The 27,035-nt window shown below is 40.7% G+C and overlaps 1 protein-coding gene across 2 annotated transcripts in view; it reads right to left on the minus strand.

The window, feature by feature from the left end:
- LOC127571688 (contactin-4-like) overlaps window positions 1-27,035 on the minus strand; it is a 1,728,143-nt gene that overhangs the window by 1,241,613 nt on the left and 459,495 nt on the right. For both annotated transcript variants that reach the window (XM_052018293.1, XM_052018296.1), the window contains exon 3: window positions 9,894-9,979. The gene's annotated coding sequence lies outside the window, so the exon portion shown is untranslated. The remainder of the gene's footprint in view (window positions 1-9,893; window positions 9,980-27,035) is intronic.

Here is a 27,035-nt window from a genome sequence, read left to right on the forward strand (position 1 = left end):
ATTTCTGCATTTTACCCAGAACAAAAGTCAACTAAGACTAATTTAGTCTTCATTTCTGAAGATATACAACACAATATCGTATACCTTTACATTAATTAAATAGGTACCAAAAGACAACTTGATTTAACCTCAGCAAGAAAGGAAAAAGACTGAAAATGATTAGAAATATTTTTCATTCTATTTACCACTCTACTGAGAACCTTAAAAAAAGACACTGAAAGAAGATTTGGAGATGATAACATTCATCTAAAAAGATTATTTCTTGTGACAAGCAGTTATGCATCATTACGCTACTAACTTAATGTTACATATTCATGAAATAACTTGCTTGAAAAACCAATACTCTATTGAGGTTTGGTGATAACTCAAACCAATGCACCAGCATGGAGGCTGCTTTCAGTGGGCTTGAGGAAGGATGAAGATGTTGAATATTCCACAAAAAAATGTAATCACATTTGTTCCTTCAGCAGTCAATCAAATAGTGATCATGTACACATATTTTTGTTTCTGCCTCTCCCTAGACAATGGTTGAATTCAGCAACAACATACAGTATGCTAAACTGAATGCATACTTCCTCATGCTCTGCCAAAGCCTGTAAATTCCTTATCTAGAGGACTTAGAACTTCATATTTTACCTCATAAAGGCACACACCCATAGAATTTGATCATCACAGCAAAATTAAAGACTTGAACTGAAAGACGACATGCCTCTTTTTTTGAATCTATTTACTCCAAGTTTAAAACCAAGCAAAACCTACTGAGGAAACCACTGAACAAATTCTGCCAGTAAAAAAAAATCAGAAGGAGCAAAACCATGTATCAAAAGCTACTCTTGAAATATCTATAAACGTTAATGTTTTCTTGTTTTAATATCTATGTGTGAGGATGCCCTCGGCAGCACTAAAGATATCATATTGGATTCAATGTGATTCTTTCAGAAACCTTGCACCAGAAATTAGCTTCACAGACAGTGTGCGTGCATCAATATCTCAGGAAGCAGTAAGTCTATGGAAGTAGACTTTACAGTCCAAAATATCTTGTTCCATAAACTGCTAATCAAGTGCAGTCTTACTAAGATGGTGCTATTAGAACTAGAGAGAGCTAGACATTTTCTGCAGGTCATTGACCTGAAACATTAACTCCATTTTTCTGATCACCAATGCTGTCCAACCTATAGAACATGTCCAGCATATGCTGTTTTATTCTGCATAACATTAACCATTCAACTACTTACTTTCAAAGAATGCCCCAGTGACTCCACAAAGAAAGGAAATGAAATGCAAGAAGACAGTTAAGCTTGCTTGCATAACTACTGACATCATGCAGTGTACAGTGGGTTGCAGATAAAAGTGCTGGAGTATAAAACAGAGAATTTGTATGTACTGCACATCAAACAAATCATATACTATTAAAGTCAGTAAAAGTCAAAATCCCATTGTTATCCCCTTCAAGTAATTTAAAATTAACAGAAGATACTTTTAATTTTAAACGAGTACCAATGAGAAACAAGCAATCAATTTGTTCCAGAAAATTGATTAGGCCTCTTATCTGTTCAGTACCAACACAATTTATGTTAAAAACTGATACTGCACCCAGTGTATCAAGATATCACAATAAAATGCAAAGTAGTTGCTCATGATTTATTGCATCGTTATTACTGGATATGCACTCAGTCCAGATTTCACTGCTTGGTGTCTGTGGCCCATACTGACAACTCAATTTTCTTATGGCCCCAAACACATCTGATCTGGATCTCCACACCAATCTTACGGCTAAGACCGTCCAGGAGCAGGGTAACAAGACCCTGAACAGCTCAAATGATTGGGAATCTCAGCAAGTTCCTTGTCTTTTGATGGATTTCATGGAAAGATCAGTGGCAGAGTGCATCCAGGAATTAGCTGGAAGAGCTCATTTATTGAGTTTAGGATTTCAGGGTATGTAAATAAGTCCAGAAACATTTGTTTATTAGTGTGGAACTGGCAGCAGAATCCAGGCTAACATATTTTGGATCTTGCGTTCAAATAATTGTTGCAAGTATATGGCCCAAAATGTCAAGTTCGTACTCAGAGCACGCATGGCCACCTATCTGGGGCTTGCTATAAGAAAAAAATGATTATAATCAGCGAGTTTCTCAGCAATAACATGTCTTTATACTTTTCAACTGTCACAGAGCTCCAGATGATTTTAGTGACAAACAAACTACACGAAGACAAAGGTATAACTTCTTTGCATCCCCAGTGCTATCACTTTTCACAAATGGTGTGGATTTAGGGTACATTTTCTCCTCGTAATCTCTCCTCCACATTAAAAACATTTCAATTCTATTTAAGAATACAGATTGCAAGCAACTTATTTCCAGAACTAAACACTAAATTAAAATTTGCAACACTTCTTTTTCTGAAATTTTACTGGCATGTTAAAATCTACATTATCCAAACAGGTAATGCAGATAGGTTGATTCAACTGCTCTCTTTGGCATTTGAATCAGCTTATTTGTTGCAGCATTTGTACAATACAAAGACAACCATTTCATGAAAACTAAACACAATACACTGCATTGGAAGTGCAAGCGAATTGCTGCTTCACCTGGAAGGACAGTTTAGGTCCCCTATAGAAACGGAAGAAATTATGGGGCAGGTGTTGTACCTTTTGTGGTGGTGTGGGAAGGTTCCATGAGAAGGGGATGGGTGTCAATGGAGATGGATGAGTGAACCAAGGAGGGAATGATCCCTTTGGAATGCTGAACAGGAAATGCCCTTTTACCTCCTTTGATCCACCATACAAGGACACAAAAAGCAAAACAATAATTCACTTGCACTTCAGTCAATTAGTATGTATTCCTTACTTTTTTTAAAATTGGTTATGATGTGGTTTCTTAATTGATGGAGAAAGCAAATGCATATTGGATGATAGCTTAGCAGAACTCCTCAGTTTAGTACACAAAGGCGATCCTGAGGTGATGCCTTTGTTCCTTTGTGCGGAACAAAATCCATCAGATAGATCACTTTCTCTGCAAAAGGATCGCCTTCTCCAGTTACTTGGCACGGAGTTGGCATTAATAACTTGCATCCTTCAGGTCCTCAGAGCTTCTAGCTACCATGCAAGTCGAAGTTCACCAGAATAATTAAGATGATGAAAAACAAACCTTCTGCAGAGATCAGGAAAATTTCCAGAATACATTCACCAATGCAAAACATGACAGAAGGACCTGATGATCATGCTTGATTCATTCACTTAACATATTCAAATTAGGCACTCATTTATAAAATACTTTTCTTAATATCTCAAGATCTGAAATATTTTGATTCCAGTTAAGTACTTTTGAAGTATTATTGGTGTTTTAAGAAACAAACTCTCATGTAATTCAAATCAGTTTTCATAAAAATCCTTTTTTAGCAATCTTGAGTGAGGAATATTGGCCAAGACACGTGGGAGAATGTTCCTGCTTTTTGTCAAAGTAGCACAATGGGATTGTTTACATCCACCCAAGAGAGTGGGCAGGGTCTCTGTTTAATATTTCAACCAAAAGATCTCTTCTCCCCTACCACTGAAAGTGCAGCACTTTATCAGCAATGACCTGGAAATGCTAGCCTAGATTTTCAGTCTCTGGAGTGAGCATGCTGCAAAACAACAAGAGCCAGAAAAGTTCTTATAGTTTGGATGTACTGCCTGGAAGACTGGTGGACCGGATTCAAAGGTAGCTTCTGAAAGGAAATTTGATGTGATATATGCAGTTTATATTCCAGCAACACTTATGGTTAAGTTCAGGACATCTGCATTCGTGTGAGAAGGAGCAGTATGAATGGCAATATCTCCACAACTGACTAAATGTAGGGTGAGAGGGTGTTACTTAGACTGATGAAAAGTAAGCAGCAGCTCTCAGCATGGTCTGCTGCCTATTTTTTCACTATTTACATCAGTGGTTTTCTTTTGGGAATCAAACACACAATATCAAAATTTGTGGAGTGACATCACATTTGGTGACAGTGTTTGTACTGAAGACTGGTGTTTGTACAGGAAGACTTCAAGAATCTTAAAGAATGAGCCACGAATTGGCAAACACATTTCAAAGTAAATAGTGAGATCATCTGACAGCAGAAGTAATGAGGGCAGCTACTCCTTGGAAAATAAACAGAAAAAAGATCAAGTTGTATAGATTCACAAGCCAGGTATCTTGTAACAATGTCCTGGACCTGTGATGCCTGATCTCCAAATATCACTGTCACTTTCTTTCCACCAGATACGATTCCAAATATTTGAGGGTTCTGCTTCAGTCAATTGTCACCTTGACATCTCAGGCAGTTCCCCTTGTCTCAGCTCCGTGTGGATTTTTTTGGATCATATTTGGGACAACACTGTGATGAGATTTGGAGTTCAATGATTCTCGCAAGACCCAAATTGGGCATCAGTGAGCAGGTTAATGGAGAGTAATGCTTGGCATCGATGATGTCTTCTATCACTTTGATTATGATTTCACAGTTTCATTGAGATCAATGGCCAACATCTTGTGCTATAAATTATATTTGTGTTGTTAAATCATTTAAAAGCTTGCTAAAATGGCCACTACTTAACTTGGTGGAGGCAGGTACATTGGTCAAGTTCAAGAGATTACTAGATAGGCATATGGAGGAATTTAAAATAGAGGGATATGTGGGAGGAAGGAGTTAGATAGCCTTAAGTGAGGTTTAAAGGTCGGCACAACATTGTGGGCCGAAGGGCCCGTATTGTGCTGTACTGTTCTATGCTCTATGTTAACTTTCTAAAATGGCTCTCATACAACCTAATAACATTTAGGATGCAATCCAATCACGATTTTACCACATATTGATCTACCAAGCATTTAAGTGACATACTAATTAATACAATTATAACTAGAACCATTAATCAGAATATATTTACACATACATGGGTTAAGGCATTAGGTGCTGAAGGAAAATAAAGAATCCAGATTTTCAGATTAAACGCTTTTCTCATCCTAAATTCTGCAGTTGGGCACAATTTTGGTGGATAGATGGAGTATGCTCCTTAGGCTAAGATAAAGTGCAAAAGTCTCCAACTCAATGATCACTTTGATCTTTGTGTGAAAACAGACTATTTTTTCTCTACGAACTTGGTCATTGTGCATAATGAGCACCCAGCTTTGCTGATTGAAATCGATAATTTTTTTTTAAACAGGACTTGGCAGCTTTGGGAATGAGGAAATTTCAGTCAGGTAGGCAAGGATGATTCCTCCTGGAAAGAAGAGTCAAGGCAAGACATACAATGTAAACTTGGCCAGAGCCAATCAAATAAAGTAGTCTGATTGGAACTTGTTTGATAGAGACCACATTGTTATCTCCTACCTATCGTTTTGTTCTGGGCCCATGTGAGCCCTGGACTGTAGGGAATAATTATTGCATACAATAGCCACTTCTACACTCTAAACTTGGTCAAGCAATGGTTGACCCTAACTGAGAGATCCACCCAGACCTAATGTTCTGACAATGTTGTGGTTGGTGAATTTTTAGTCTTAATGTCATCAAGACTAACTGAATATAGTTGTCACATTTCTGTCCATCTTTTCTGGTAATCCATTATCTGGATTTCTGTTGTTGTGTAATTTAGTGTCAAAGATTGTCTATTCATTCAATATTCACTGACAAAAGACTGCAGGTAATTCATTTCTGAAACTGAGAGTGTATACTCAAAAACAAATCAGACAATTAGAAGTAATTTGAAAAATTTTCCAAACAGCCAGTACATTCAAAATGGGGCAAATGCCTTCCCCTCAAGCTGCAAGATTATGATTTCATGAATTTACTGGACTCCCATCTGATGGAATACAATAACAAAACATTTAATTCCAAATATAGAAGAACCACGTTAAGTTATTAACAGCAGAGTCATTGATTGGAAATAATGCTCTGAAATGTATTGTTCTTTCCACCTCAGATTTATAACAAATCATAATGACACAACAATTAGTGAATAATTTTGTGGACACTTGGCATAGCTCATCTGGCTTTTCAATTCTAGTTGAAGGACAAGCTTGAACGCTGAATGGACATTTCAACGAAAAATGGTTTGAGATGGAGTAAATGTAGCTGAAAAACTGAGCCAAAGAACTGAGCATCTCTATAGAAAATAAAAAAAACAAAATCTACTCCAAAATATTTATATAAATAAGTCAGCTTTTATACATTTTAAAAGACTGAGAAACAGAGACAAATCATTTTCATCCAGAAGCAGTCTGCATGTACTTGTGCTCAGTTATGTGGGATAATATCTCCACTGCATCTTAATTTAAGCACATTTAAAATTTGGCATTCACATGAAAGATAGGAGAAACAGTTTGTGTCTGGAATTGTTCGGCATGATTGCACCTGCCATTCCCATGAGCAGTCAAGGAAAATTGGGGGCATGTGTGTTCTAAATTGAATCACTTAGAAATGTGATGTATTGTACACAACCTTTTCATGATGCTCATTCATAGTTACTCGGTTCAACATTTTTCATTAATCTTTATCATAAGATCTACATAGAAAGCAGCTCAAGATCTCTGTTAGGCAAGATGATACACATTTATTTCAAACCAGGAATTATGAATGCAAGTCATCCCAGAAACAGAATACAAAATTGTCAGAGACTTCAAACTTCCACATGAAATGGTAACAGACATAAAATGTGCTATACTACACATACTGTATCTAAGAAAAATCATGTAACTATTAAGATATAATTACTTTAACAATCAAAAGCTTTGGGATCTACTTTTACTCTACTCATTGTTAAACTCTGTAAATTTCTTCTGTGGAACATACTTCTGCATTCACTGCTCTATTTTAAAGATAGGCAATGGGTTAAACTATCATGCAGCATATGATCTTTGTGCACCACAGGACAATATAACAAAAAGCAGTGGTTGGCCACTTGAGCCTGCTATTCAATAAGATCATCGCCCCCGATCTTGGCTTCAACTTCACTTTCCTGCTCTATTCTCATAAACTTTGACTTCACGACAGTCCAAAAATCTGTCTGAGCCTCGAATATATTCAATAATTCAGCCTCCGCAACTCTGTGGTTGAAAACTCAAAAGATTCATAACAGTTTTGAAACAGAATTTCAATCAGTGAAACATCAAATTTGTTATCATTGTGCATGTGATGCACCAATGCATTAAGACAGTTGTATGTGCAGTCGTGTTGTCCAGTGTACAAATGTCACTCCAATGACATTTAAACACTCATTTGCACTTAAATCTGGATACACGTGGTAGAAACCATGTTGGTCACAATTAGAGGTGAAGGCACAAATAGGAGAAAAAAGTGTGCTCCAGCACATCAAAGTATGCCACCAATTGAGCCATATTCAGCAGTTATAACTGAACCTCGACACACTGACTGTCTTTTTGATTAGTAATGGTGAAATATCTTGCATCGTATTTACTCTGGAGACAGACACAGAGACTATAGAACTGAGGCAAATAAGTAGTGAGGTCATGGACTGTATCTGCATTACAGAAGAGGAGGTGCCAGCTGCCGTGAGGCGAATTAAAGTGGATAAATCCCCAGGTCCTGACAAGATGTACCCTCGGACCTTGTGGAAGGCTAGTGCAGAAATTGCAGGGGTCCTGGCAGACATATTTAAAACGTTCTTAGCCATGGACGTGAACCAGAGGACTGTTAATGTTGTTCAAGAAAGGATCTAAGAATAAGCCAGGAAATTATAGGCTGGTGAGCCTGATGTCAGTCGTGGGTAAATTATTGGAAGGAATTCTGAGGGACAGGATATAAGTATTTGGATAGACAGAGCCTGATTTAGGGATAGTCAACATGGCTGTGTGTGTGGTAGGTCATGTCTAACCAATCTTATGGAGTTTTTCCAAGGAGGTTACCAAGAAGGTCGATGAGAGAAAGGCGGTGGATGTTTTCTACATGGACTTTAGCAAGGCCTTTGACAAAGTCCCACATGGGAGGCTGGTCCAGAAAGTTAAGTTGCTTGGAACTCAGGATGAAGTAGTCAATTGGATTCAACATTGGTTTAGCAGGAGAAGTCAGAGAGTGGTAGAAGATGGTTGTCTCTCTGACTGGAGGACTGTGACTAGTGGTGTGCTGCAGGGATCGGTGTTGTTTATCATTTATATTAATGATTTAGATGATAATGTGGTAAACTGGATCAGCAAATTTGCAGATGACACCAAGATTAGGGGCATAGTGGACAGCAAGGAAGGCTATTAAAGCTTGCGGCGTGATCTTGACCAGCTTGGAAAATGGGCCAAAAAATGACTGATGGAATTTAATGCAGACAAGTATGAGGTGTTGTACTTAGGAAGAATAAACCAGGGTAGGACTTGCACAGTGAATGGAAGGGTTCTGAGGTGTGTGGTCGAACAGAGGGACCTGGAAATACAGGTCCACAGTTTCTTGGTAGTGTCACAGGTAGATAGGATCATAAAGAGATCTTCAGGCACTTTGGCCTTCAGAAATCAGGGCATTGAATACAGGAGCTGGGATGTTATGTTGAAGTTGTACAGGACATCGGTGAGGCCAAATTTAGAGTACTGTGTGCAGTTCTGGTCACCTACTTACAGGAAAGATATCAATAAGCTTGAAAGAGTGCAGAGAAAATTTACAAGGATGTTGCCGGGACTTGAGGACCTGAGTTATTGGGAAAGGTTGAATAGGTTAGGACTTTATTCCCTGGAGTGCAGGAGAATGAGGGGGAGATCTTATAGAGGTATACAAAATTATGCGGGTTATAGATAGGGTGAATGCATTTTCCCCTAAAGTTGGGTGAGACTAGAACTGAAGGATAAATGTTAAGGGTGAAAACATATAAGGGTATCTGTGAGGAAACTTCTTCAGAGGGTGGCACAAGTGTGGAACGAGCTGCCAGCGAAAGTGGTAGATGCGGGTTTAATTGCAACATTTAAGAGAAGTTTGGATAGGTACATGGATGGGAGGGGTTTGGAGGGATCTGGTCTGGGGTGCAGGTAGATGGGACTAGGCAGAATATCAGGTCAGCATGGATTAGATGGGCCGAAGGGCCTGTTTCCATGCTGTGGTACTCTATTTGGATGTGCTCAAAATCCATTGTGTGTTTTAAGAAGGATTGTCACGGAAGCAAACGGGCTCTGAAGATACATTTGCTGAACTTTTGCAACCAAGAACACCTACTTGTCTAGGCAAATTTATCAACTAATGACCAAAGGCAAATGGCTCTACAGGCTCCAAAGGAAATCCAATGCCAATTTTTGCAGGCAAGTTTTATAATTTTGCCAGCTTCCACTGCCGATTTAGCCTCAGGTAGCAGAGTTTAATGAGGAAAGACAGTCTAAAAGATTACGATAGGTGACATTTAAAGCCAACTTGATGCATGAGTTCAAAGAACACTGCTGTGAACTTTTACCAAGATCAAACAGGAAGGAACAGAAAGAAATGGAACATAAACTAAAATTAATATATATGTATTGTTGAGATACAGGTTGAAGTCCGGAGCCCAAAATAAAAGGAATTACACAATACATGATGGCCAGCTTCAGATTTAACAAAAGTAATAGGGTAATTTTGACCAAGCAGCGTTCACAATCTACCTGTTGCCTTTGGCAGAGGCTCCTTTCCTTACCATCATGAACAAATTGCAAGAGCATTTGGGATGCTGTACATAAGATGTCATAATGCCATTTAAGCTTTGCATGAATAAGTGTTCCAATTATTCAGGTGCGATTATATGAACAACATATACTGTAAATATGCTGTAGGTCTTGGGCAAAGATTTTTATTCTGATCCTTTATGAACAAAACCTGCTTGTGCCAACCTATATCTTTCAGTGCACTGTAGAATATACAATTTCTGGCAAGTTCCATAATTGCAATCCATCCAGACCAGTTACATTTAGAAAACCAGCACTTACCCCAACTCTTTTTTAACGACATTGGGTAGAAGATGCATATGGAAGAGAGGAGTGACTCCAATTAGTCTGGTATTCCGGGCACTTCACTGTAATAAAAAAAACAAAAAAATTAAAAATCTCTTGAGAGAAGTATGCAGCACAGCCTATTGTTTTATGAATAATATTATTTTATTTTCTTTGAACATACAGTTTGTATTCAAACACAGCTTTCATCATCCACCATCAAATCCACTTGAAATACTTTCCCCACCCCACCCCACCCCACCCGACTTGGTTTAGTCACAAGAGGGCTCTGTGACAAAAAGCAGCACTGAAAAATTCTACTTACTGGAAAATGCTTTTTAAACACAAAATACAACTGACTGCCAATGATGTTGCAATGGCCTCAGTGTTTTTGAAAGGCCATAATATCTAACTGATGGAACCAAAAACTAAAAATAGTTTCACAGAGTTAAAAGCTAAAACGTGCATTTGTATAACCATTCTCGTTCAAAAGGGCACACACATGTACCTTGCAATTTCATTTTAAATCTTGATGAATTAGAAATTTGTTTGGAAAAAAATAGGCTTATTATTCATCCACAGATCTGCAAGTCACAGCTCTTACTCTAATCAGCAAGTGTTTAAGCTGATTGTTAATGGCACCATCATGAGGTATTATTACTGGAACATTAATTTTCAATGTCAAATGTCAAATAGTTGAAAATCTTTCTGCAGTAAGATGAGTGAAGGTTAAGACACTTGGGTCGCATTACATATGTTTTTAAACATTGCAACAAAAGGAAAGGCTCATTCGGTCTACACTAAAGAACTCAACTGAAATTGTCATTATCCAATAATATACAAATTTACAGTACAGCGTGAGGTATAAAACCCATACACCCAGCACCAGTAGGCAAAGAACTGATTCACTTTCAACTGCTTGGCCTGTAGCCTTATAGGTCACAGCACTTCAAATCTCTTATTACACACTTTTTCATTGCGCTGTTTCTGTCCCTACCACCAATTTCAGGCAGTGAATTTCAAGAACATCTCACCATCTGGATGAAAAAAAAATGTCAGTTCTCCTCTAATCCTTCCATCAATTACTTTGAACTGGTTGTTGATTCCCCTGCTAAGTGAAACATTTCCCTCATATTCACTCTACCAAGGCCCTTAGAATTTAAATACCTCAATTAAAGATTTCTCCTCCTCCCCATCCAGCACCTCACCTAACTCAAAGACAACAATCACCATCTATTTCGTCTTTCGTCATAAATAAAATTCACTTGTTCAGGTAACAACCTCATAACCGCTTTTAACAATGTCTCAACATTTAGAGACATTTATAAAACAAAGAATTGAAGCAAATATTTTAAAAATTTCTTTTATTAGAAGTCCAAGCATAGAAACAAAAGTATCAAAAAACCATGAATTGCCATTTTCTTTTACTCCTAAATCTGAATTCTGCAAACCACAAACCCTACTTAAATCAATGGGGTTTCAGATCCTAGTCTAACACAAGAGGATTCAATTGGTGATTCCCCAGAATGACTGTGCTGACCCCAAGACTCTGTATAGAGGGGATTACCACCTTAAGGTGGTGATGGTGGGGGGGGGGGGGTTGACTTGTGCCACTGTTGAGGATTTCGTTGAAATGATCATTTCAGCATTCATTGACTGCCGACATGTCCTTGGAGCTCCTCACTTCACTTCTTGCTCAGAGTGGTTGGGCCCATGATGCTTGGGAGCTATACTGCCTTGATGACATGTCACAGTTATTGTCAAGTTGCTGAACTTCCTATGCTTTTACCGTGCACTTTCTGTTCTTCAATTAACAGGTTTTTTTTCCACTGAGTTGTTGAAGGTATCAGTACTCTGGGAGATGGAACCAGAAGTATGGATGTGCACTGCGAGTAGTGACTCTACCAGTGGCACAGGTCCAGTACAATCCAGACTAACAATTCCTTTCGAGTCCTGATGCAGGACTTCAACCCAAAAAGTTGACAATTACTCCCTCTGCAACACCCCCCGACCCCAAACAGATGCTGCTTGACCTGCTGAGCTCTTCCAGCAGATTGTTTGCTGCTAAAAATTCTTTCCCCGATCATATCCTTGAAGTGTTGATTTCCCTCTCCCTGTCTATCCCCCACTCTTCTGCTCAACACACACATAAGCTATCATCAATTTCCAGTGACCAGAGAGCGGAGAGTGCCGTAAATTAACAAGAAGCGATTTTTTTTTCTTTCTAGCGTTCGGGATAGCGGCGAGTGACTGCGCAGGCGCGTGACGTCACTCGGAAGCGCGCGGGCGATTTAAATAGCAGACCAACATATCCAGCGGGTAGCGTCGGAGCGGGCAGCTGAGTGAGAGGGAGCAGAGTGGGTTAGGCTTTGGCTCAACGGGCTTCGGCGAGAGCGGGAAAGAGGTGAGACTAATAGAGAGGGGGTAAGTTATTAGTTTATTTGTTGGACTCAGTGGTATTCAGCAAGATGCATCTGGGGTTGGTCTTATGTTTGGAGTGTCAGATGTGGGGACCCTGGGAGACTACCAGACTCCCCGATAACTACATCTGCGCAAAGTGCACTGAGACGCGGCTCCTCAAGGAACGGATTGAGAGTATGGAGCTGCAGCTCGATGACCTTCGGTTGGTTAGGGAGATCGAGCAGGAAATAGATAGGAGTTATAAAGAGTTTGTGGCGATCCCCCTCAAAAACCGATATCTCATTTTAGATTCGGTTGGAGAGGATGACCTGATAGAGGAAGACCTCAGCAACTGGGACCTTGGCACCGTGCCTGGTACTGTGGTCCAGCGGAGGAAGCGAAATGCAGTGGTTATTGGGGATTCTATAGTAAGGGGTACGGATAGCAGATTCTGCGATAGCGACAATGAGTCTCGGATGGTGTGTTGCCTCCCTGCTGCCAGGGTATGGGATATCACGGACTGGGTCCAGAATATTCTGAGGGGAGAGGGTGAGCAGCCAGAAGTCTTGGTACATGTAGGTACCAATGACATAGGTAGAAAAAGAGAAGAGGTCCTGAAGGAGGAATACAAGGCATTGGGGAGAAGGTTGAGAAGTAGGACCTCAAGGGTAGTAATCTCAGGATTACTACCCGTGCCATGTGTCAATGATAGGAAGAATAGAAAGCTCTGGCAGATGAATGCGTGGCTGAGTGACTGGTGCAGGGGGCAGGGCTTCTGATTTTTGGATAATTGGGACCTTTTTTTGGGGAGGCATGACCTATTCGCTAAGGATGGGTTGCACCTAAACTCCAAAGGTTCCAATATCTTGGCGGGAATGTTTAATTTAGTTGTAGGGGAGGGTTTAAACTGCTCTGGCAGGGGGATGGAAACCAGGATGTTAGGTTACAAGATGCTAAGGTAAAGGAGGAAGTTTATAGAAACAAGTCCAATGAGGATGGCAAGAAGGACAGGCAGGTGAGAAGTCAGGATAATTTGCTGAATAATAGAAGTACAACAAGTCAGGATCTTAGGATACAGAATGTTAAGATAGGGGATGAGGTATATAGGAACATGTCTAAGGTAGTATGTAGTGAAGATGGTAAGAAGGATAGACAGGTGGAAAGCCAGGATAATCTGCTGAACAATAGAAGTACAACAAAATTAATAGCAGATACCGGACTAAACATACTATATTTAAATGCACGTAGCATTAGGAATAAAGTAGATGACCTAGTGGCACAATTACAGGTTAATAAATACGACATTGTGGCAATCACCGAGTCATGGCTTTATGATGGATGTGATTGGGAACTGAATGTCCAGGGGTACACAGTGTATAGGAAGGATAGGCGGGTAGGCAGAGGGGGAGGTATGGCCATGATGGTTAGTAGTGATATAAAATCAATAGAAAGGAAGGATATTGGGTCAGAGGAGGTGGAATCCTTGTGGGTGGAGCTAAGAAATAGCAAGGGTAAAAGGACAATAGTAGCAGTCATATATAGGCTCCCTAATAGCAGTCAGCAAGTGGACGATAAGTTGCAGTTTGAGATAGAAAAAGCATGCCAGAGTGACAACGTGAAGATAATCATGGGGGATTTTAACATGAAGGTGGACTGGGAAATCCAGAATGGCGGTAGCACTCAGGAGAGGCAGTTTGTGGAATGTCTAAGGGATGTTTTTCTAGAGCAACTTGTTGAAGAGCCCACCAGAGGATCGGCTGTTTTGGATTGGGTGCTGTGTAATGAACCGGACGTGATTAGGGAACTAAAGGTAAAGGAACCACTGGGAACTAGTGATCACAATATGATTGAGTTCAGTTTCAAGTTTGAGAAGAAGAAGCTGATAACTGGTGTATCGATATTTCAGTGGAACAAAGGAAATTACAATGGTATGAGAGAGGAGTTGGCCCTAATTGATTGGAAGAGTAAGCTGGCTGGAGGGATGGCAGAGGAGAAATGGAAGGAATTTCTACAGGAAATAAGGAAATTGCACGATAGATATATTCCAAGAAAAAAGGTTTTGAATGGAAAAAAGGCACAAATGTGGATAACGAGAGAGGTGAAGGCTAAAATAAAAGCAAAAGGGGCAGCGTACAAAGAAGCAAAAATTAGTGGGAAAACAGAAGACTGGGAAGCTTTTAAAAACCTGCAGAGAGAAACTAAGAAGGTCATTAGGAAAGAAAAGATGAATTATGAAAGGAAGTTGGCGGATAACATTCGAAAGGATACTAAGAGTTATTTTTAAATACATAAGGTGTAAAAGAGAGACACGGGTTGATATAGGACCAATTGATAACGGTGCAGGAGCTATTATAATGGACGATAGAGAGATGGCAGAGGAATTGAATGAATATTTTGCATCGGTCTTCACCATAGAGGACATCAGCAATGTGCCGGTTAGTCAGGAGTCTCACGAAATGGAATTGAGTTCAGTTAAGATTACTAGGGAGAAGGTGCTAGGAAAACGAAATGGGCTAAAGACTGATAAGTCTCCCGGACCGGATGAGGTGCATCCCCAGGTTCTGAAGGAGGTGGCTTTAGAGATAGCGGAGGCATTGGCGATAATTTTCCAGAAATCGATAGATTCCGGCGTGGTTCCGGAGGACTGGAGGGTCGCAAATGTAGTTCCGTTGTATAAGAAAGGTGGGAGGCAGCATAAAGGAAATTACAGACCTATTAGTCTGACGTCAGTGGTGGGAAAGTTATTGGAATCTATCCTCAAGGATGGGGTTATGGAATACCTGGAGGCGCAAGGCAAGATAGGTCCTAGCCAACATGGTTTTGTGAAGGGAAGATCCTGCCTGACCAACCTATTGGAGTTTTTTGAAGAAATCACAGGTAGGGTGGATAAGGGAGTGGCGGTAGATGTTGTGTATTTAGACTTTCAAAAGGCCTTTAATAAGGTGCCTCACAAGAGACTGATTAATAAGATGAGAGGTCATGGAATTACAGGTAGGATAACAGAATGGGTGGAGCATTGGCTGGTTGACAGGAAGCAAAGAGTGGAAATAAAAGGATCTCGTTCTGGTTGGTTACCGGTTACTAGTGGTGTGCCACAGGGGTCGGTGTTGGGACCGCTCCTTTTTACCTTGTACATTAACTATTTGGATGATGGAATAAATGGTTTCGTGGCTAAGTTTGCGGATGACACCAAGATAGGGGGAGGAGTAGGGAGTATTGAAGAGATAGGAAGGTTGCAGAGGGACCTAGACAGTTTAGGAGAATGGGCAAGGAAATGGCAGATGAGATTCAATGTAGAGAAATGTGCAGTTGTACACTTTGGAAGCAGAAATAAGCGGGCAGATTATTATCTAGGAGGAGAGAAAATCCAAAGCACGGAAGTACAAAGGGACTTGGGGGTACTCGTGCAGGATACCTTAAAGGTTAACCACCAGGTTGGATCGGTGCTAAAGAAAGCGAATGCTATGTTGGCATTCATTTCGAGAGGTATAGTGTATAAAAGTAAGGAAGTGTTGATGAGACTCTACGGGGCACTAGTGAGGCCTCATTTGGAATATTGTGCGCCGTTTTGGGCCCCACATCTTTGGAAGGATGTGTTGACGTTGGAGAGGGTTCAGAGGAAATTTACGAGGATGATTCCAGGAATGAAAGGGCTTACATATGAGGAGCGTTTGTCGGCTCTTGGACTGTACTCGCTGGAGTACAGAAGAATGAGAGGGGACCTCATAGCGACATTTAAAATATTGATAGGAAAGGACAGAGTAAATGTGGCTAGGCTGTTTCCCTTGGTGGGTGAGTCCAGGACCAGAGGGCACAATTTTAGAATTAGAGGGTACAGTTTCAAAACAGAGATGAGGAAAAATTTCTTTAGCCAGAGGGTGGTGAATTTGTGGAAGTCCTTGCCACGTACAGCAGTGGAGGCCAGATCAAGGAGGAGATAGATAGATATCTAAATAGTCAGGATATCAAGGGATATGGGGATAAGGCCAGAAATTGGGATTAGAATAGTTTTTTTTTCTTCCCCCATTCCCCATTTCTCATTTCTATTTCCCTTTCCTTGGAGCAGACTCGATGGGCCGAATGGCCTGCTTCTGCTCCCTTGGCTTGTGATCTTGTGATCTTGTAATGGAAAAAAGGTAGATTATTTTTCTAAAATGGAGAGGGTCAGGGCAATTGTTGCAATCATTTGGCTCCAGCAAGAACAGCCAATTTAACAGCCTCAGAATAGAATCTTGACCTTCTGATACTTCTCAGGCCACCAAATGCCCAAATTAACTTGATGAACAACTGGCTGCAAACTACCTACTAATTGGAAACTAAGACATATAATTCATCCTTCATTACCCTTTCATCTTCATCCGACACGTGATTAAGTAATTTTCTTTTGTTATGTAAATACCTTATTGAACATCACCGATCTTACCTTTATGCTTTAACAATGCAATCATAGTACAACACTCAGATTAATGCAGATAATTGCAAATTTTCTTAGCAAGTAATTGCACAAGCTAAAGGCGTTTACTGACAATGAAAGACAAATAATTTTATGAAGAAAATTGGTCACTGATGGTAAGAAAAGGACCAATATTCAGAAATTCCTCAAATCTGCAACAAATTAAAACTAAAATAAACGTACTTTTTTCTGTCAGCCAAGTTGTTACCAGATGATGGAATTTAAAATGAAAGTACAAAAATGTCAAAAATATGACAGCAAGGAGAGAGTACTACTATTTTCAATGGACTGGGTAACTTTATACATCGCTCCATAGACTTGACTCTTTCCTCTGAATGAACGATTGTCAATAATATAACTTCATCTGCACTTGAGTCAATACATAATTATTCTCTGGTCATTATTTTGTACAAGTTGCAGAGTATTTTTTTGTTTCATTGTGGTGACATACATCAACGTCAGTGGATAAATATTATTGATTATGAAATCTCTGTCAATAAAAGATTGAAAAGGATACATTATTTATAGATTTTGATTTGGCAACATCTTAAGTTCTGACAAAGCTAGTATTACGTGCAGTAAGAGATATTTTTTTCTTTTCTGTGAAAAACATATTTCAAGATAAAAGCAGTAGAGTGTGAGTCAGGGGTTTATCCCCATTCCACGCAATTTTTGGGTCTGAAGTAGACATCAAAGGAGAATCCAAACTGCATGTGAAATCCACCAAACCCAAGTCCACCAGAATGCAAGATGGCCACAGGATTCCCATGTGTCCAAGGCACGACCATTGCAGGGACAAAGCCCTTTGAACATGATTACTGATTAATATGCTGGTTTTATAGGCAGAAAGCCCCAGTGTCCATTCATGCCAAAATCACTCCTGTATATGGTAATAACCCAATTTGTCCCACATTAAGTTTCCAAATGAAAACTTTTAATTAAATCCAGAATAGAACACAATATTGGACACATTGAGTGTTGGTACTTGGAAGATTATTTGTGACATTTGCCACTTAAAAGTTTTTATGGTTTAAAAAAAGGCTTTGAATGTATGTTTGCACAAGGTTTTGGTATGGTGAAACTGAGTCTTATTGACATTGGGTGGGAAAGAAGAGATTCAGATAGCTTTGGAGTAGATTTGCAGTTCCATTTTATTCCTATAATATTTTTCACTACCCAAGTAACCATAGAACAATACAGCACAATACAGGCCTTTCAGCCCAACATGTTGTGCCGACCTTCAAACCACTCCTACGACTATCTAACCCCTTCCTCCCACATATCCCTCTATCTTAAATTCCTCCATATGCTTATCTAACAATCTCTTGAACTGGAGCAACGTATCAGCCTCCAGCACCACCCCAGGCAGCGCATTCCATGCACCAACCACTCTCTGGGTGAAAAACCTCCCTCTGACGTCTCCCTTGAACTTCCCACCCATTACCTTAAAGCCATGCCCTCTTGTATTGAGCATTGGTGCCCTGGGAAAGAGGTGCTGGCTGTCCACTCTATCTATTCCTCTTAATATTTTGTATACCTCTATCATGTCTCCCCTCATCCTCCTCCTCTCCAATGAGTAAAGCCCTAGCTTCTTTAGTCTCTCCTCATAATCCATACTCTCTAATCCAGGCAGTATCCTGGTAAATCTCCTCTGCACCCTTTCCAACGCCTCCACATCCTTCCTGTAATGAGGCGACCAGAACTGGACACAGTATTCTAAGTGTGGTCTAACCAGAGTTTTGTAAAGCTGCATCATTACTTCGCGGCTCTTAAACTTGATCCCACAATTTATGGAAGCTAACATCCCATAAGCTTTCTTAACTACCCTATCCATCTGTGAGGCAACTTTCAGTGATCTGTGGATATAAACCCCCAGATCTCTCTGCTCCTTTACACTACCCAGAATCCTGCTATATACCTTGTATTCCGCCTTGGAGTTTGTCCTTCCAAAGTGTACCACCTCACACTTCTCCGGATTGAACTCCATCTGCCACTTGTCAGCCCAGCTCTGCATCCTATCAATATCCTTCTGTAAGCTTCGACAGCCCTCCATGCTATCCGCAACACCACCAATCTTTGTGTCATCTGCAAATTTGCTAACCCAGCCTTCCACCCCCTCATCTAAGTCATTAATAAATATCACAAAAAGTAGAGGTCCCAGAACCGATCCCTGTGGGACACAACTAGTCACAGTCCTCTGAACCAAGTGCACTCCCTCACCACAACCCTCTGCTTTCTGCAGGCAAGCCAATTCGAAATCCACACGGCAAAGCCCCCCTGGATCCCTTGGCCTCTGACCTTCTAAAGAAGCCTACCATGCGGAACCTTGTCAAACGCCTTACTAAAATCCATGTAGAACACATCTACTACACTACCCTCATCAATCTTCCTGGTCGCCTCCTCAAAGAACCCTATCAGGGTAGTGAGGCAAGATCTTCCCTTCACAAATCCATGCTGGCTGTCCCTAATCAGTCCATGATTCTCCAAATGATCATAGATCCTATCTCTTAGGATCTTTTCTAGCAGCTTACCCACCACAGATGTAAGGCTCACTGGTCTGTAATTACCTGGACTATCCCTACTATTTTTTTTGAATAAGGGGACAACATTTGCCACCCTCCAATCCTCCGGTACCATCCTCGTTGACAACAAGGACTCAAAGATCCTAGCCAACGGTTCAGCAGTCTCCTCCCTCACCTTACAAAGCAGCTTGGGGAATATTCTGTCAGGCCCTGGAGACTTATCTGTCCTAATATTTCCTAACAGCACCAACACATCCTCTCTCTTGATATCTACATACTCTCGAACATTACCCTTACCAACACTGTCCTCAGCGTCATCAAGGCCCCTCTCCTTGGTGAATACTGAAGAGAAGTATTCATTGAGAACCTCACCCACTTCCACAGCTTTGAGGAACATCCTCTGTCTTTAATCGGCCCTACCTTTACCCTAGCCATCCTTCTGCTCTTTATATACGAGAAAAAAGCCTTGGGATTCTCCTTAACCCTACTCGCCAAAGCCTTTTCATGTCCCCTTCTCACTTTCCTCAGCCCTTTCTTAGGGTCCTTCCTTGCTACTCTACATTCCTCATGAACCCTGTCCGATCCTTGCTGCTTACACCTTATATATGCTGCCCTCTTCTTCCTCACTAGTTGTTCCACCTCTCTCGTCAACCACGGTTCCTTCACCCGACCATTCCTTCTCTGCCTCACCGGGACAAATTTATCCCTGACATCCTGCAAGAGATCCCTGAACATCGACCACATCTCTATAGTACATTTCCTTCAAAAATGTCATCCCAATTTACACTCCCAAGTTCTCACCTTATAGTCTCATAATTCACCTTTTCCCAATTAAATATCTTCCCATCCTCTAAGCTCCTATCCCTGTCCACGACAATTCTGAAGGTCACTGTCCCCCAAATGCTCACCCACCGATAGATCTGTCACCTGACCCTGTTCATTACCTAAAACTAGATCTAATATGGCATTTCCTCTAGTCGGCCTGTCAACATACTGTGACAGGAATCTGCCCTGGACGCACTTAACAAACTCCGCCCCGTCTAAACCTTTGGCACTAAGCAGGTGCCAATCAATATTTGGGAAGTTGAAGTCTCCCACTATAACAACTCTGTTATTTTTGCATCTTTCCAAAATCTGCCTCCCAATCTGCTCCTCAGTATCCTTGCTGCTACCAGTGGGCCTATAGAATACTCCCAGTAGAGTAACTGCTCCTTTCTTGTTCCTAACTTCCACCCATATTGACTCTAGAGAGGATCGTTCTGCATTATCCACCCTTTCTGCAGCTGTATTAGTGTCCCTGACCAGTATCGCCACCCCTCCTCCTCTTCTCCCCCTCTCCCTATCCCTTTTAAAACACTGAAAACCAGGAATATTCAATATCCATTCCCGCCCTGCTGTCAGCCATGTCTATGTGATAGCCACAATATCGCAGTCCCATGTACTTATCCAAGCTCTCAGTTCATCTCCCTTATTCCTGACGCTTCTTGCATTTAAGTAAATGCACTTTAGCCCATCCGCCTTCCTACTTTTATAGACTGTACTATGCTTCTCCTTCCTCAAAGCCTCTCTACCTGTTAGATCTGACTTTTCCCCATCCACTTCTTCCTCTGACCTACTCCTCCGGTTCCCATCCCCCTCGCAAACTAATTTAAACCCTCCCGAACCACCCTAGCAAACCTGGCTGTAAGGATATTGGCCCCTCTCAGGTTTGGGTGTAATCCGTCATCTCTGTACAGGTCCCACCTTCCCCTGAAGAGGTCCCAATGATCCAAAAATCTAAAACCTTCCCTCCTGCACTAACTTCTCAGCCACACATTTATTTGCCATCTCCTCCTATTCCTACCTTCACTATCGTGTGGCACTGGCAGTAATCCCGAGATTGCTACCCTTGAGGTCCTGTTCTTCAGCCTTCTGCCTAGCTCCCCAAACTCACTTCTCAGTACCTCGTCCCTCTTCCTACCTATGTCGTTGGTACCAACATGAACCACGACTTCTGGCTGTTCTTCCTCCCGCTCAAGAATTCTGTGGACCTGATCAGAGACATCCCGGACCCTGGCACCTGGGAGGCAACATACCATCCGGGATTCAGGCTCACTGCCACAGAACCTCCTACCTGTTTCCCTATCAAGTCCCCTATCACTACTGCCTTCCTCTTCTCCTCCCTTCCCTTCTGAGCAGCAGGATCAGTCCCAGTGCCAGAGACCTGGCTACTGCTGCTAGGCCCCTGCAGGTCATCCCCCTCATCAGTTTCCAAAGCAGAAAACCTGTTATTGAGGGGAACAGCCTCCGGGGTCCTCTGTACTATCTGCTTGTTCATTTTCTTTTGACCTTGAGGTAAACTTGTAGAGAATATTACACCAATTATTTCATTATATAAACGTCAAATACATTCATCTCTACCTACAATAGAATAACATAAGTCTAATTCAAAATCCATAACTAGTCATATGAGGTACCATATAACATTCATGTGTTCTGGTCTTAACCTGACAAAATCTACCATACAAATTCTAATAAAGACCCACTACCCTGCACTTCTGATCAAAGATCTGGGAAGTACTTAAAGCATGAAAGTTTTCCCATCATAGTGGCCTGAAATGGCTCCTATTGTCCATAAATTCAGTCAATCTTAAGTGGACTTTTCAACAGCAACTCCCAGTATATGACTCTTGGAGTCAGAGTTCATTCAGGGCACCCATATGATGTACAGTATGTACAAAAAACCTGAAGGATTAGCTCATTTGTGTCATCATTTTGGAGAACTATTTTTCACCGATTTGAAAAAACTATTCCACCCTGTCAAGCTGTACTTAAGAGAAGGATCTTTTCACCTAGCTTTCAAAAAGGATAATGGAATGCAATAATGCTGCATCACCTTCATTCCTATTTTATCAGTGGGCATGGCCTATGAAACATGTAGATGCTTGTATATTGTTTGGCACATGTAAAAGGAACATTATCACACTGATGCACTTTAAAACTACTATGAATCTCCTTCTTTCACCACTGATGTTAAATTATAAATGTGCCATTACATTTTCAGGTCACCAAGTGACTCCAACAGCACGTTACTCTGAATAATCAGCATTGGTGGAAGAAATCTTGCCTTTATGTAAGATACTCAATTTGCTAATGTCCTTCCAGAATAATTGAAAATATAAATTTGTCAATTGTTTCTTGGTAAAAGGACCTGCTTTTTCATCCACTAAAATATAACATTTTAATTCTGAATTGCATGGGTATCAGAACAAAAATGTCAATTGTTTCAGTGGATATATGCATGCATTTACAAGAAAGATTCCAAGAAGTTGAACCAATAAAATGTCATATTTAATAATGTAAATGGAAAAAAAATGCCCAATTTAAGAAAGCACCTGATACATACCATGCAAAATTGTTTAATAATATTTTCCCCAAATGGCATCACTTAAAATGAATGTGTTGCAAACAAAAATTACTCATGGCCTCTTGTTAAAAAGTACTCATTTCTTTCAAAGGTTGAATTTCCCTGCTAATTTATATGGGAAGTAATTCCAGTGTCATAATGAGATGATTTCCTTTGAAAGGCCATTAGAAAAACACTTTATGCCCTTTTAAGAAGATTATGCACTCCACTGCAATATGTTTTACGATCTCCAACAAAGGATTGAGTTTAGGAAGAAGTGGTGATTGGGTACTTAATGATGATGGGCCTTGCACTTAAATGCAATCACATCCCCACCTGACCTCCAGATATGCACATTAAGCTACAGGAATCCCTGGACAGTGGTCATGTGTCAGAACTTGACTGATATTTCACCTCTCAAGGCAATGGAGGCAAAATTAAAATCCTCTCGCCAAGGCTGGGATGAGATCAGACCTGTGCACCTCTTCTCTGTGTGTTTTAGTGACACACCTTCAACTGCAGTATCCTCAGAGCCTTCACTGCAAATGTACGTGAAGGATCCATCTCTCATCTGCACTATTAAATTATTCCAATGTACAAGCAAATTCGCTCTCCAAGAACAACCATGAAAATACCTAATAGATACATCATTCACCATCTTCACAAAATTTTTAATTTTGCATTACAGCCTCACTACCCAAATAAATTTCTCCTTTATTAATAATTCTCCAGAAAATGAAAAGCTATGTATTGGATTACAAGGGATTTTGAGGTCAGGAAAAAGGAGGCTGCATAAGTCAGGTACAGGCAGCTGGGATCAAGTGAATCCCAGGAGGAGAATAACAGTTGCAGGAGTATACTCAAGAAGGAAATCAGAAGGGCAAAAAGGGGGCACGAGATAGCTTTGGCAGGGAAGATTAAGGAGAATCCAAAGAGATTTTATCAGTATATTATCGGAAAAAGAGTAACTGGGGAGAGAATGAGCCCCTTCAAAGACTAGAGATCATCTTAATGTGGAGCCGCAGGAGATGGGCAAGGTCCGCAATGAGTATTTCTCCTCTGTTTTCACCATGGAGAAAGGCGTGAAAACTTCAGACCTTGAGATAGTTTATGGGAAGGTCTTGGGGATAGTCTACATGACAGCAGAGGAGGTATTGCATGTCTTAAAATGTACAAACGCAGATAAACCTCCAGGGCCCAATCAGGAAAATACAAGTACACCGTGGGAAGCTGGAGAAGAAATTGCAAGAGCCCTGGCTCAAATATCTGCATCATCATTAGCGATGGGTGAGGTGCTGAAGACTGGAGGGTGGCTAATATAGTGCTTTTATTTAAGAAAGGCCGCAAAGAAAAACCTGGGAACTATAAACCAGTAAGCCTAACATCTGTGGTAACTAAGTTACATGAGGGAAATCTGAGGGATAAGATATACAAGCATTTGGAAAGACAGGGATTGATTTGGGATAGTAAGTATGGCTTTGTGTGTGGGAGATCATAGCTCACAAATTTGATTCCTTTGAAGAAGGAACCAAAAAGGTCAATGAGAGCAGGATGGTAGATGTGGTCAATATGGACTTCAGTAAGGCCTTTGATAAGGTTCCACATGGTAGGCTGCTATGGAAAATTAGATTGCATGGGATCCAGGGAGAGATAGCTAATTGGATACATAATTGGCTCGATTACAGGAAGCAGAGGGTGCTGGTGGAAGGTTGTTTTTCATACTGGAGGCCTGTGACGAGTGGTGTTCATCAGGGGAAGGTGCCAGGCCCTTTGCTATTTGTCATCTATGTCAATGATTTGGATGAGAATGAAAACAGGGAACGATTGAAGACACAAAAGACTGCAGATGCTGGAATCTGGAGCAACAAACAATCTGCTGGAGAAACCCAAGTGGCTGAGCAACATCTGTGGGAGGAAAGGAACTCTTGACACCTACGGGTGGAAACTCTGCATCAGGACTCCTTGATCCACCGAGGTCCTCCAGCAAATTACCTGTTACAACAGGGAACTATTGAGTTGTTAGCCTCACGTCAGTGAGGTCCACTTGGATTTTGTAAAGCATTCAATAGGCAGAAGAGATTGGTCAACAAGCTTAGATCACATGGAAATAGGAGTAATATACCAACATGGCTTGAAGGTTGGTCATCAGACAGAATGCAAAGAGTGGGAATAAATAAATCATTCTCAGGTTGGTAGGCTGTGACTGCAGGATACCACAAAGATTAATGGTTTGGTCCCAGCTTTTCACAATCTGCATCAGTTATTTGAGATAGGGAACCAAAAGTGAAATAGTGAGTATAGAGGAGGATGTTGAGTAATATTTCCGAGATGAATGAGTGGGCAAGAACATGGTAGGTGGAATATAATGTGGAAAAATGCAAAGTTATTTGCTTTGGTGCAGGTCACAGGAAGGCAAAGTGTTTTTTAAAACTGAAAGAGGTTGGGTTGCGTTGATGCTCAAATGGACCTTGGTGCATTTGCACTGACATCTCTCAAGGACAACATGCAGGTGCAGCTAACGATCAGAAGGCAAATAATATTTTGGCCTTTGTTCCAAGAGATTTTAAATACAAGGTTAAAAATGTCTTTTTTGCCATTACATAGGGCCTTGGTGAAACCACACCTGGAATACTGTGCACAGCTTTGGTATCCTTAAGAAAAGATGCAGATTCACTTGACTGGTTCCAGGAATGGTTAGATTTCTACTCGAAGAGAAGTTGAGTAGAAAAGGATGTATTCTCCTGAGTTTAAAAAAAATGAGAGGAAGTCTCATCAAAATATACAAAATTCTTCAAGGGTTTGACAAGTTAGATGTGAAGATGTTTCCCTGGCTGAATACTCAGGAACAAGGCAGCACAGTTTCAGAATGATGGATTGGCTGTTTGGGACTGCGATGAGTTAAAATTTCTTCACTCAGAGGGCAGTGAACCTTTGGAATTGTCTACCCCAGAGGGCTGTGGAAGCTCAGTTGTGGTGCTCATACAAAACAGGGATTGCTACATTTCTGGACATTTTGAAAATAAAGGAATATAGGTACCATGCTGGAAAATGATGCTTTGGTCGAAGACCAGATATCATCTTTCTGAATAGCAGAGCAGGCTTGAAGGGCTGGATGCCCACTTTTGCTGCTATTTCTTATATTCCTGTGTTCTTATTACAGTCAAGTATAATAGCATATTTGATCTACACAAAATTCATCTGTCCCAACAAGACAAACATTAAATCCAACTTTCTGATAATTAATCAATTTTCTATGATATTGTGCATTATAAATAGAGAATATAATTACACTTATATCTTTCTTTGGCTGATTATTTCTTTCTCTATCAACTGCATTTCATGTGTGTTTTTTTCTTTGCTTTTTTCATACACTGTATTCTTTCTGTATTATTTTTAAATTATTTGTGCATGGGATGTGAGCATCATTGGCATGATCTTAGGTGGTGATGGTGAATCATCCTCTTGAATCGGTGTTATGAAACTACCCTCACAATGCAGCTATGAGATGAGCTTCAGGTTTTTGATCCAGAGTCATCGAAGGAATGGCAGTAGATTTTCACGCAAGGAAATAGTTGGAAAGAAACATAGCTGTTGGTATTCCCATACACATTTGCTACCTTTTATCTTCAAGCTGGTAGTATTGTGGGTTTGTGAGTTGTTCTTAAAACAAAACTTGACACATTGTTTGTAGTTTAGTTTGAAACTATTGTGCAGCAGTGGAGAGGGAGTGAATGCTTAAGGAGATGGATGAAATGATAAGCAACTGAACTGCATCATCCTGGATGGGGTGAATCTGAAGATAGGCAACAAAGTGCACAATTATACCAGATTTGCACCACCTGACATCTGGAGAGATGCATCCAGCTCAGGAGAAAGGAAAGAGCCAGAGGGTGGCAGATACTCTCTCCATTGTCACAGTTGAGAAAAATACCACGTCACACAAAAGCTAATTCAAACCAACACAGGCAGCCAGCACTACATGTTGACCTTGACAGTTGGGACAGCATGGGTGAGAGCACAACTGAGCAGCTTGGGTAGGAGCAGGGGAGAAATGGATCACCTGGAAGGTTCAAAGCTTTCTCTGTGCTCAATTTGGCACACTTGTTTGGTCTCGCTTAAGCATTTGCTAACTTTTCTGATTGAATTCCATTTGTAATTTCTGCCAATGTGACCAATCCAGTTGAAGAAAATTGCAAAGGCATTCACGAATGGGCACTAAGTGCTGGTCTTACCAGCAATGTTCACACCCCATAATTAAAATAATCGCTCTGCAGTCTACAGCTTTCTTTTTCGCTATCAACTGCAAACATAATCTGTGTGTTATCTCCAAATGTCTTGATTATTATATGCACCTCAAAACAAAAAGAAATACAAGGGAT

The sequence above is a fragment of the Pristis pectinata genome, chromosome 6, assembly GCF_009764475.1.
Source record: "Pristis pectinata isolate sPriPec2 chromosome 6, sPriPec2.1.pri, whole genome shotgun sequence".
Taxonomy (NCBI): domain Eukaryota; kingdom Metazoa; phylum Chordata; class Chondrichthyes; order Rhinopristiformes; family Pristidae; genus Pristis; species Pristis pectinata.